Source organism: Convolutriloba macropyga, chromosome 2 (assembly GCF_964194025.1).
Source record: "Convolutriloba macropyga chromosome 2, txConMacr16.3, whole genome shotgun sequence".
Lineage (NCBI taxonomy): Eukaryota > Metazoa > Xenacoelomorpha > Acoela > Convolutidae > Convolutriloba > Convolutriloba macropyga.
In genome coordinates, this window is record NC_134469.1 from 44,068,654 (window position 1) to 44,082,465 (window position 13,812).

At 33.7% G+C, this 13,812-nt stretch overlaps 1 protein-coding gene across 2 annotated transcripts in view; it reads left to right on the forward strand.

The window, feature by feature from the left end:
• Positions 1-13,812, forward strand: part of LOC142358690 (V-type proton ATPase subunit H-like) — a 462,227-nt gene that overhangs the window by 159,207 nt on the left and 289,208 nt on the right. The gene's annotated exons all lie outside the window — the stretch shown is intronic.

Genomic DNA, 13,812 nt, shown 5'->3' on the forward strand with positions numbered 1-13,812 from the left:
AAAAATTTGGAGTGATCTTGTTGCTGAACAAAATGAAGAGTGGAGCGAAAAAAGAGTGGTTTTTTTGTTCATATCGCGGTTTTCTAGAGAGCGAGAAATTGAGGTCTGGAAAAAATTCCAAGCGAGCGAAATTCTTTATTCCCGTGCGGCATTTTAAAGCAGTTTAATTTTTTGGTTAAGAGTTTCGGCTATGATTTTTGTTTTAATTTTTCGCTGGTTATGTTAGTGGTTTGAAGGTTTAAAATAATTCGGAGGCTTTCTGGTATTTTGCTGATTTTTGAAATAATTTTTGCGATTTTTTTGACAATTGTTTTGTTTTACTGCCTCCAAATGGGTATTGAAAAGACCTCTATTACGTGAAAATTTTTAGATAACAAGTGGTTGCAGTTTTGATAGGCAGCATATTTTTGTTGAGAACTGACAAAAACTGGCAAAAATTGAAAATATATTTTATTTTTTGCTGTTTTTCGTTTTCTCTGTTTTTAGACAAGTTTCTTAGCCTATTATGACTTGTCGATTTTTGCGAGCATCTGGATACCCTATTGACTGACAGAAATTTTTCTTTGGATTTATGTGCTTTTGTAATATTAAAAGTTTTTTTCCAGTTTTTTAGTCAATTTGTTCGTAAGAGCTTTTTTTTCATGATTTGTCATCAAGTAATATTTAAAAATTCTCATCAGTGGTGCTTTTCAGGTACTAGCTGTTTTGATGAAGTATTCTTGCAGAGATATTATTTTGAGATCTCAATTTTGTCTGTGACAGAATTTGATCAGATTGTTTAAATCATATTTTAACAGATTTGATTTTGTTTTTAATTTTGTTTTAATGGTTTTGTTTTAAGGTAATCATAATTAAGTGGAGACGCATTTTGTCTGATGAGTAGTTGGATGGCGTTAAATTGGACCTGCACTTCGAGTCGTTTCCGGAATTCTTCAGGCTATGTTTTTTTAAAAACCTGGTCAAACATTTTCATGTTTTTTGAAGTCAAATTGAAGTAGTGATTTTGGTCACACCGGAACAAGAAGTGGAGCAAAAAAGCGAGTAGTTTTAAGTCGTGAAATTTTTTCGCTTTAATTTGAAAGTCGTGAGATAAAGTTGTTTGAACAAAAAATTGCTTTCTCGCTAAGAGTTTTTCGTTCACATGCGGAAATTTCACTTTGATTATTACTACTTTTACGCTTTTTTGGATCGGATTTTTTTTTCTAAGTGGTTTTTCCAACTCATTCATTTTATTCTAGGCCTAGTTTCTTGTTAGAATCAAATTTACGTTTTTCGCTAATGGTTTTTTGTTCTCGCTAGCGGTATTTTTTGTTTTGACATTGTTTTTTTTTCTGATTTTTTTTTAGAAACGGTTTTTCCAATTCTCTCATAGTCCGTTCGAGGTCAAAAATTGTGTTCAACCCAAGACAATTATTTGAATTGTACATCAGGACTTGTCTTGCAATGTTTTTTTAAAGATCTGTTCGCACATAATCATGATATTTGAAGTCAAATTGGAGTAGTGATTTTGGTCACGCCGAAACAGGAAGTAGAGCAAAAAAGCAAGTTGTTTCAGGGCGTCAATTTTTTTGCTTTTATTTAAACTGGAGTGCGAAAACGGAGTTTGAACAAAAATTTGCTTTCTCGCTAGTGGATTTTTGTTCAAATGCGTCAATTTAACTTTGAATTCTAGTTTTTTTGGATTTTTTTCTAAATGGTTTTCCAACCCCGTTCTTATATCATTCTAGGCCTAGCTTTTTGTTAGAACCAAATTTTCAATTCTCGCTAGTGGTTTTTTGTTCACATGCGGCATTTTGACAATGTTTTTATGTTTTTTTTCCTTAATTTTGTTTCTGACTTTTTTGGAATTGGTTTTCCCAATTCACTCATATTCCATTCTAGGACTAATTTGTTGTTTAGTCAATGAAAGCTTTTTTAATTGTACGTCAGGACTTGTCCTGCAATGTTATTTTTACTTCATCGAACAAAAAATTTTTTATTTACCTCATTTTGCCGCCCTTTCGAGATTTTGCTTGAAATCTTTGACTTCTCTAGGCTAGTTTCACTGTTCTCTCATTCTGCTAAGCGTTTTAGACAACAGCTGCTCAGCAAAACAATTCAAAATGAATAGATTCAGTATCATAAAACAAAATCAGAAATAGAAACGGGATGATCCAATGAAGACTGATTTTAGGTGCCTCTTACTCGAACTCTTTCTTAGTTACCATCTCTAATGCTTATTGCTATTGACACTAGACCCTGTGTGGTCTCAGTACAATACAGTAATATGTTCAGCTCAAAATGACATCAAAACAGTTTGCACTTCAAAATTGTGTGTACAATAATCATTTACTAATTTTTTTCTCTTCTTTCGATCCCAATCTTGTTTATGGGAATCAACGGTGCCTGTTTTCTGTCAACCTGCCGGGTATGTCTCATTTTTGTGTACTCAATATTGCATTTTTGATCAAACGGCACCAAAGATGTTTATAGCAGTTTAAATCTACCGGAAATACTAGCCTGAAAACTGATGACGCAATCCCTGCAAACTTCAAATAAGGCTACTTTTTTTCGGCTTCTTAAGAAGGTTCCGAAATAAAAAATATTGTGGATTCTTTTGCTAATTCAATTCCATTATTATCATAATTTCGTCGTCTATTTTTAATTGCTCTCAAAGTAAATTTGAAGCAATTATATTAGTCCTGTTGGTCTTTATTTATGAAATTTTTCGCTTTAACCGATATTTCGTCGGGCCCATTTGAATTTTCGTCCTTAAAAATGGAACAAACAGGTAGCGCCCAGAAGGCATTGAGTGTAATTACATGCCGCTAGCCAAATTTAGTAGTACTTCAAGTGCCTAGAGTGGTGAAGCTACCGGGACGGCCGTGGTTTAATGTTAAAAGGTCATCTTTAGGAGTTTTGGCGCCCAAAAAATTGAATTTTTTTCAAACTTATATTCAATATTTTCAAAATTAAAAATATTGAAAATATTGAATATGTTTTGGTAATTCAATTAAAAACACGCAAATTTATACTAAGTTTCACACTTTTATCAGACTTTTTGAGGTTTGCCATATTTGAGTCTTTTTGAACTAAGTGTCAAGGAACCTCCTCTACGGTTTGATAATTGGTTACTGCATAATTTCTTGTGGTAATTGAATATTTTTCAAGATTTTAATAGCACGAATTTAAGCACTTTTTGACAAAACTTGTAATTGTTTCAATTTTTTTTATATTTATTGTCATTATTTAGGTTTTTGCAGCCTCAGGAATCAAAAAAACATCCTTAAGAGCTTGATAATAGGTTACTAAATTTTTTTGGTAATGAAATAGTTTTCCACTTTCTCTCATTCCCCTAAAATTGTTTTTAGACAGATTTGCTCAGCAAAGCAATTCAAAAAGATCAGAGTCAGTATCATAAAACAAAATCAGATATAGAAACGGGATAAACCCATAAAGCCCAATTTTAGATGCCCGTTACTTAAACTTTGTTCCTGCATACCATCTCTAATGCTTACTGGTAATGATATTAGCCCCTGTGTTGTCTCAGTACGATACAGGAGCAAGTTCAGCTCCAAAATAACATCAAAATAGTTCGCACTTTAAAATTGTTTGTACAAAAATTAGTTTTTTACTAATTTTTTTCCTCTTTATTCGATCTCAATCTTGTTTATGGGAATCAATGGCGGCAACCTGCTGGGTATTTTTCAATTTTGCGTGCTCCAAATTGCCGTTTCATTCAAACATCCATATCTATGTTTGCAAAACTTCAAATTTACCGGAAAAACAAGTCTGGAAACTGCTCACACAATCGCTGCAAGTGAGGGCTACTAATTTGTGCTTCCTATGAAGGTTCCGAAATAAAAATATTACGGTTCTTTTGCTAATTCAACTCCATTATTATCAGACCTCATCATTTTTTTAAATTGCTCTCAAACGAAGTTTGTAGGAATTATAATAGTCCTGTTTGTCTTTTTTATGCGATTTCCGGCTCCACCGATTTTTGTTCTGACCCACTTGACTTTTCGTACCTAAAAACACGACAAAACAGGTTGCGCTTAGTGGGCATTGAGTTTCATTAGATGCCCATAGCCGAGTTTAGTAGTACTTAAAATGCCTAGCGTGGGGAAGCTGCCGGGAAGGCCGTAATTTAAGGTTAAAAGATCATCTTTAGGAGTTTTTGAGCCCAAAATGTTGAAAAGTTTCTTGTTTTTTCGTCATTTCTCAAACGTTTTATTAAACTAGTCTAAACGTGAGGCTAGTTAAAGATGAAAAAGGTCTTTAGCAAGAGATAAGTACTATTATAACCATTTTAGGATTTATTTGATTTGGTAATCTAAACAAAAACACGCAAAATTACACTAATTTTCACAATTCTTTTAGGCTTTTTGAAGTTTGTCATATTTGAGTCTATTCTGACCTAGGTGTCAAGGAACCTCCTCTACTGTTTGATAGTTGGTTACTGCATAGTTTCTAGTGGTAATTGAATGTTTTTCAAGGTTTTAACATCACGAATTTAAACACTTTTTGACAAAACTTGAATTTTTTTTCAATTTGTTGACATTTTTTTGTCATTATTCAAGTTTTTGCAGCCTCAGGGGTCAGAAAACCTCCTAAAGCGTGTGATAATAGGCTACTAATTTGTTATGCAATGGATTAGTTTTCAACTTTCTCTCATCCCCCTAAAAATGTTCTAAGACAGAGTTGCTCAGGAAAGCAATTCAAACTGATCAGAGTCAATATCATAAAACGAAATCAGATATAGAAACGGGATAAAACCATAAAACCCAATTTTAGATGCCCGTTACTCGAACTTTTTTCTTGCATATCATCTCTAATGCCTGCTGGTATTGATATTAGCCCTGGGTTGTCTCAGTACGAAACAGGGGCATGTTCAACTCAAAAATGCCATCAAAATAGTTCGCACTTTAAAATTGTTTGTACAAAAATCAGTTTTTTACTAATTTTTTTCCTCTTTATTCGTTCTCAATCTTGTTTATGGGAATCAATGGCGGCAACCTGCTGGGTATTTTTCAATTTTGCGTGCTCAAAATTGCCGTTTCATTCAAACATCCATAAATTGATTCTCCCTTTAAAATTGTTTGAACAAATATCGTGTTTTCACTAGTTTTTTTCTCTTCCTTTGATCTCAATCTTATTTATGGGAATCAACGGCGGCAAAAGATTTTGCTTGAAATCTTTGACTTCTCTAGGCTACTTTCACTGTTCTCTCATTCTGCTAAGCGTTTTAGACAACAGCTGCTCAGCAAAACAATTCAAAATGAATACATTCAGTATCATAAAACAAAATCAGAAATAGAAACGGGATGATCCAATGAGGACTGATTTTAGATGCCTGTGTTTAACTTTCTCTCATCTTAGTTTCAACTTTCTTAGTTTCAACTTTCAACTTTCAACTTCAAATTAGTTTTCAACTTTCTCTCATCCCCCTAAAAATCTTCTAAAAGAGAGTTGCTCCGGAAAGCAATTCAAATTGTACAGAGTCAGTATCATAAAACAAAATTAGAAATAGAAACCGGATGATCCAATGAAGACTGATTTTAGATGCCTGTTACTCGAACTCTTTCTTAGTTACCATCTCTAATGCTTATTGCTATTGACACTAGACCCTGTGTGGTCTCAGTACAAAACAGTACAGAACATTCATCGTCTATTTTTAGTTGCTTGCAATCTAAATTTGAAGCAATTATATTAGTCCTGTTGGTCTTTTTTACGAAATTTTTTGCTTGACCGTTTTTTGCTGCCCATTGGGACAAACAGGTAGCACCCAGTAGGCATTGAGTTTAATTACATGCCGCTAGCCAAATTTAGTAGTACTCCAAGTTCCTAGAGTGGTGAAGCTACCGGGAAGGCCGTGGTTTAAGGTTAAAAGGTCACCGTTAGGAGTTCTGGAGCCCAAAATATTGAATTTGTTCTTGTTTTTTCGTCATTTCTCACATTTTTGTTAGACCAGTCTAAACCTGAGGCTAGTTAAAGTTGACAAAAGACTTTTGCAAAAGATAAGTACTTTTATGACCAATTATGAGCTATAAGTTTTGGCAATCCAAACAAAAACACGCAAATTTATACTAATTTCCACAAAAGTCTTAGACTTTTTGAAGATGGTCATATTTGAGTCTTTTTGATCTAAGTGTCAAGGAATCTCCTCTATGGTTTGATAATTGGTTACTGCATAGTAACATCACAAATATAAGCACTTTTTGACAAAACTTGTGTTTGTTTCAATTCTTCTTTTGATATTTATTGTCATTATTCAGGTTTTTGTAGCCTCAGGAATCCAAAAACATCCTTAAGAGCTTGGTAATTGGTTACTAATTTTTTTGGCAATGGATTAGTTTTCAACTTTCTCTCATCCCCCTAAAAATCTTCTAAAATAGAGTTGCTGCGGAAAGCAATTCAAATTGTACAGAGTCAGTATCATAAAACAAAATCAGAAATAGAAACCGGATGATCCAATGAAGACTGATTTTAGATGCCTGTTACTCGAACTCTTTCTTAGTTACCTTCTCTAATGCTTATTGCTATTGACACTAGACCCTGTGTGGTCTCAGTACAAAACAGTAATATGTTCAGCTCAAAATGACATCAAAGCAGTTTGCACTTCAAAATTGTGTGTACAATAATCATTTACTATTTTTTTCTCTTCTTTCGATCCCAATCTTGTTTATGGGAATCAACGGTGCCTGTTTTCTGTCAACCTGCCGGGTATGTCTCATTTTTGTGTGCTCAATATTGCATTTTTAATCAAACGGCACCAAAGATGTTTATAGCAGTTTAAATCTACCGGAAACACTAGCCTGAAAACTGATGACGCAATCCCTGCAAACTTCAAATAGAGCTACTTTTTTTCTGCTTCCTAAGAAGGTTCCGAAATAAAAATATTGCGGATTCTTTTGCTAATTCAATTCCATTATTATCATAATTTCATCGTCTATTTTTAATTGCTCTCAAAGTAAATTTGAAGCAATTATATTAGTCCTGTTGGTCTTTATTTATGAAATTTTTCGCTTTAACCGATATTTCGTCGGGCCCATTTGAATTTTCGTCCTTAAAAATTGAACAAACAGGTAGCGCCCAGAAGGCATTGAGTGTAATTACATGCCGCTAGCCAAATTTAGTAGTACTTCAAGTGCCTAGAGTGGTGAAGCTACCGGGACGGCCGTGGTTTAATGTTAAAAGGTAATCTTTAGGAGTTCTGGAGCCCAAAACATTGAATTTGTTCTTGTTGTTTCGACATTTCTCAAATTTTTGTTAGACCAGTCTAAACTTGAGGCTAGTTAGAGTTGACAAAGATCTTTTGCAGGAGATAAGTATTTTTATGACCATTTTATGACTATAAGTTTTGGTAATCCAATTAAAAACACGCAAATTTATACTAATTTTCACAATTTTATCAGACTTTTTGAGGTTTGCAATATTTCAGTCTTTCTGACCTAGGTGTCAAGGAACCTACTCTACGGTTTGATAATTGGTTACTGAAAAATTTCTTGTGGTAATTGAATGTTTTTCAAGATTTTAACATCACGAATTTCAGCAATTTTTTGACAAAAACTTGTTTTTGTTTCATTTTTTTTTATTTATTGTCAATATTCAGGTTTTTGCAGCCTCAGGGGTCAAAAAACATCCTTAAGAGCTTGGTAATTGGTTACTAAATTTTTTTAATGGAATAGTTTTCAACTTTCTCTCATTCCCCTAAAATTGTTTTTAGACAGATTTGCTCAGCAAAGCAAACCAAAAAGGTCGGAGTCAGTGTCATAAAACAAAATCAGATATAGAAACGGGATGAACCCATAAAGCCCAGTTTTAGATGCCCGTTACTTGAACTTTGTTCTTGCATACTATCTCTAATGCTTATTGGTATTGATATTAGCCCCTGTGTTGTCTCAGTACGATACAGGAGCAAGTTCAGCTCCAAAATAACATCAAAATAATTCGCACTTTAAAATTGTTTGTACAAATATCATTTTTTCATTAGTTTTTTTCTCTTCTTCGATCCCAATCTTGTTTATTGGAATCAACAGCGGCTGTTTTCTGGCAAGGTGCCGGGTATGTCTCAATTTTGCGTGCTCAATAGTGCATTTTTAATCAAACGGCACTAAGGATGTTCATAGCAATTTAAATCTACCGGAAATATTAACCTGAAACTGCTGACGCAATCCCTGCAAACTTCAAAGAGAGCTACTTTATTCCTGCTTCCTAAGAAGGTTCCAAAGTAAAAAATATTGCGGGTTCTTTTGCTAATTCAATTCCATTATTATCATAGTTTCATCGTCTATTTTTAATTGCTTTCAAACTAAATTTGAAGCAATTATATTAGTCATGTTGGTCTTTATTTACGAAAATTTTCGCTTGACAGATTTTTCGTGCCCTTTTGAATTTTCGTCCGTTAACATGGGACAAACAGGTAGCGCCCAGTAGGCATTGCGTTTAATTACATGCCGCTAGCCAAATTTAATAGTACTTCAAGTGCCTAGAGTGGTGAAGCTACCGGGAAGGCCGTGGTTTAAGGTTAAAAGGTCAGCTTTAGGAGTTCTGGAGCCCAAAACATTGAATTTTTTCTTGTTTTTTCGTCATTTCTCAAATTTTTGTTAGACCAGTCTAAACCTGAGGCTAGTTAAAGTTGACAAAGGTCTTTTGCAAGAGATAAGTACTTTTATGACCTTTTTAGGAGCTATATGTTTCGGCAATTCAAACAAAAACACGCAAATTTATACTAATTTTCACAATATGCTTAGAATTTTGATCCAAGTGTCAAGGAACCTCCTCTATGGTTTGATAATTGGTTACTGCATAGTAACATCACGAATATAAGCACTTTTTGACAAAACTTGTATTTGTTTCACTTTTTCTTTTGATATTTATTGTCATTATTCATGTTTTTTCAGCCTCAGGGGTCAGAAGACCTCCTAAAGTGTTTGATAATAGGCTACTAAATTTTTTTTTTGCAGTGGATTAGTTTTCAACTTTTTCTCATCCCCCTAAAAATGTTCTTAGACAGAGTTGCTCAAAAAAGCAATTCAAAATGATCAGAGTCAGTATCATAAAACGAAATCAGATATAGAAACGAGATAAACCCATAAAACCAAATTTTAGATGCCCATTACTCGAACATTGTTCTCGCATACCATCTCTGATGCTTATTGGTGTTGATATTAGCCTCTGTGTGGTCTCAGTACGAAACATGAGCATGTTCAGCTCCCAAATGCCATCAAAATAGTTCTCCCTTTAAAATTGTTGGAACAAATATCGTGTTTTCACTAGTTTTTTTTCTCTTCCTTCGATCTCAATCTTGTTTATGGAAATCAATTTCGGCAACCTGCTGCGTATTTATTCTCTTTGCGTGCTCAAAAGTGCCGTTTTATTCAAACATTAAAATATGTTTGCGGAACTTTAAATTTAACGGAAATACTAGTCTGAAAACTGCTGACGCAATTTCTGCAAGTGAGGGCTACTTATTTCTGCTTCCTATGAAGGCTCCGAAATAAAAAATATTGCGGTTCGTTTGCTAATTCAAACCCAATATTATCAGAAACTCTTCAATTTTTTTAAATTGCTCTCAAACGTAGTTTGTAGGAGTTATAATAGTCCTGTTCGTCTTTTTCATGCGATTTCTCGCTTCACCGATTTTTTTCTGACCCATATGACTTCTCGTCCCTAAAAACACGATAAACAGGTAGCGCCTAGTGGGCATTGGCTTTCATTAGATTCCCCTAGCTGAGGTTAGTAGTCCTTCAAGTGCCTAGTGTGGTGAAGCTACCGGGAAGGCCGTCGTTTAAGGTCAAAAGGTCATCTTTAGGAGTTTTTGAGCCCAAAATGTTGAAATTTTCATTGTTTTTCGTCATTTCTCAAATTTTTCGTTAGACCAGTCTAAAATAGAGGCTAGTTAAGTTTGACAAAGTTCTTTTGCAGGAGATAAGTACTCTTATGACCATTTTAATATATGAGCTATATGTTTGGGTAATCTAAACGAAAAGACGCAAAATTCCACTAATTTTCACTATTTTTTCAGACTTTTAGAGGTTTGTCATATTTGAGTCTTTTCTGAGCTAAGTGTGAAGAAACCCTCGTCTACGTTTTCATAATTGGTTACAGCGTTGTTTCTAGTGGTAATTGAATGTTTTTCAAGATTTTATTGTTACAAATTTAAGCACTCTTTGACAAAACTTGCAAATCTTTCAATTTTTTTGACATTTTTTGTCCTTAATCAAGTTTTCACAGCCTCAGGTGTAATGAAGCCTCCTTATGAGTTTAATAATAAGTTACTAAAAAAATTTTTATTGGCAACGAACTCTTTTTCCGCTTTCTAATATCACAATTTTTAAAAATTTTTCATATAAAAGTTGCTTTTTTTAAGTTTTTTGAAAATTTTTGTAATTTTTCTTTATGTTTTCCTAGCCTCAAGAGTCAAGGAACCTGCTCTACGGTCTGATAATAGGTTGCTGCAACAAAGTTTCTAGATAAAATGGAATGTTTTTAAAGAGTTTAACATCACAAATTTAAGCAATTTTTGACTAAATTGCAAATTTTCAATTTTTTTTTGACATTTATTGTCATTATTCAGGTTTTTGTAGCCTCAGAGGTCAAAAATCTATTCAGGGGTTTGATAAAAAGTTACTAATAGTTTTTTGTGGCCATTAAATTGTTTTCAACTTTTTGATATCACAATTTTTAGCATTTCTTTGATAAAACTTTCAATGTTTTTCAAACTTTTTTGAAAATATTTGTCATTTTTTAATGTTCTCCAGCCTCAAGAAGCCTCCTCTAGGGTTTGAAAACCAGTTACTTCATAGTATCTACTTTTAATGGATTGTTTTCGGCAAATTTAGGCAATTTAAAAAAAAGTTGCTATTTTTTCAAGGTCTTTGAATGTTTTTTTTTGGTTTCTAGAGTAAATGGAAGGGTTATCAGTTTTTTAATGACTTGAGTTTTGATAAACATTAAATTTTTTATCAATTTTTGGAAAAAATGTCAGGTTCCAAGTTTACTGATCTTTATAAGCCAGTTCAAATATTTAGTTCTTAAAATAGGGATGCTGAATTGTCTATTGATACAATTAAAAGATTTTGAAGATATAATTTCAAATTTTTCAATTTTTAAAATCTGTGATTATTTTTATCCTTTTCTGAGATTAACGATCATTTTTGGTGAAGGAAATTTTTAAGCCTTGCAGATGGGTTATATGACAGAACTCAAGAGACGAAAAACGGTTTTGAACTTTTTTGGCACCGCTAAATCTAGGACTTTTTTTGAATTTCGCACTCCTCAGTTTTTTCTATATGATTTAATATCTAAAGAGACTAGAAAATTAGAAGTTCCATAGTCAAATCTTTTCATGGAATATATTCTCAGCTCTTTCTCTTTCTCTCTCTCTTTCTCTCTCTCTCTCTCTCTCTCTCTCTCTCTCTCTCTCTGTCGTTGGCGTTTCCTCCCTTCTCTTTCTCGTTCACATTTTATCTCTCGCTGACAATCTCTCTCTCTCTCTCTCTCTCTCTCTCTCTCTCTCTCTCTCTCTCTCTCTCTCTCTCTCTCTCTCTCTCTCTCTGTCTCTCTCTCTCTCTATCTCTCCCCCTTGACACCACCTTGACTCTCCCCAGTCGTTTGAGAGCAATTCGCCCGACGTTAGTTGGGTATGTTTGTTAAATTGATTTTTTTGTCGAACTCTATATTTTGCGAACATTTAAAACAATTACGTGATTTTAATGGACGAGCAGCATTAGAAAGGCGAATTTTGGCCTATCCGTGGATTTGTTCGATCCACAAAACTCTCGGATTGTATTGGGACAGTCTCCTTTAAGGAATTAATAAAGCTATTTCCACCGTTAATGTTTCTTATGTTAATTACCGACCAGAATAAGCTCGAAATGAAGCCTTTTTTCAGACAAAAATATTTGACTTATAATTTAAATAAACATCTCACATTATGTTTGCATGTTATTGAAATTCAGAGTTCTGTCTGTATTCGTTGGTTTTTGCAGTCTTATTTCTTTGTCAAATTAGGTCCTATTGGCTTCCTCAGTTGAACTGCCGTGAATTAAAAATAATTGTCTTAAAACATAAATAGATCTTTAGGCAATGCTAATTTATCTTACGTTTGTCAACTTGTAGCTTGGGTTCAGCAAAAGGTTTCATGCTACGAGTGTTCATACATGTATCTTTTAAAATTTTTTAATTTAAATTCGGACTGTTTTTGAATCACAATAAAAGCAGCTCATTTCACAATAATGGCGTTCAATAAAAATTAATTGTTTTTTCAATTGTTGCCTGTTTTTGTCGTTTTTTATTGTCCTGTGCTCTGTTTTGGGTAATGATTTGCCTCCATGGTTTTCAATACAGGTATATATGAACATATTAAATTATTTCAAGATAGCTAATGACTTTCAACACTTTAAAATTAATTTTCAAGAGCGATCGCTTTTTAACTTTACCTTTTTTGGTTTTGGTCCAACTGGTAGATAGTTTGATTAAAGACAAGTCCCATATCTTATATAGTCAAGTACAAGTTCATTTAGTTTGATTGTTAGCTGATGCTTTTTGACTTCATTGTTTAAGTGGCCTTAAAATAGACAACTTGTTTTTGGTCGTAATTTAAGGTTGTTGTAATGTGGTTTTGTCGTTTGCCATTTTTCGTGGTCTCTTTGAAGACAGGCCTCATCGGACCTCTAATCTAGCATTATTAGTTCTTAAACCAGTTTGAGTTAAAAGCATTTTTTTCAATTTTATTTTCCAACATTTTGAGAAATTTTGAACGTTTTTCATCTCTGCCTCATTTGGTAGACAGTTGAAGCAAAAATATGGCTGAATGGGATTCGATCATGATGCGCAAACGCATATTACCGATCAGACTGACCTGACAAAATCTATTGTTATGTCGATAAGTACTGCCGGCCAAAAAGTTTTCTTTTTTGTCTTTTTCTTTTTTATTTCATTACCTATTGTTCTACCAATCAAAAGCAGAGGGTAAATTCTCCAACTTGGAGCAATCTAATTCTAACAACCACTACCCTCCGCATGATGATGTCTATCGTAGCAAGTATTCAAATCTATATACAAGCCAATCAAATAAAACCATTTTAATTAATCTAAATTTTCCAGAATATTTCGGCATAGACAGTTGAGAAAATTAGCTTATTGATGCATATTTTCAGTTTCAGCTTAATTTACGGCTCAACCTATCGAATTGTTTGGGTCCGAGTTACCGACCACCAAAATAGCGTGCAAAACGCCGAGCTACCGACAAATTTTGGCTTTACAGATTGTAGAATCCTGTACTGCATGGATGGATGATGTCATTTATGGCAGAATGTTGCGCAGACAAGAAAGAGGACCAAATCAACATAGACAATAACTTCGTGGAACTACATATAACAATTGTTTTCCTTAACATGTGCAAACAAGACACACTTCTGACAATTAGGATTCAAATGAGTCCTGAGAAGCTATTATAAACTACGTTTAAATACATCAGAATTGCTATTGAAAAGGTTATTTTTTGAAAAAAAAAGAGTAACTACGACAGAAAAGGAAAAAATTCCGACCCCTATGAAAGATGTAGGGGAATCAGTCGATGATTTCCTAGCACAATTCAGAGAATAAGCACGCTATTGTGACTTCGAAAAAATCAAAACAGTTACAAATCCCGAGGAAGAGGCTGTCAAAATAAGATTTTTCTCAGGATTGAGGGACCCTGAAGCAAAACCTAAACTACTAGACGTTATTAAAGCAAAACCAGAAAGTTGCAAGAATTGGAAAATTATACCCAAGCAAGGCATGAACAACATCAAAACGGAATATTTGCCAGCTGCTAAGGGTTAC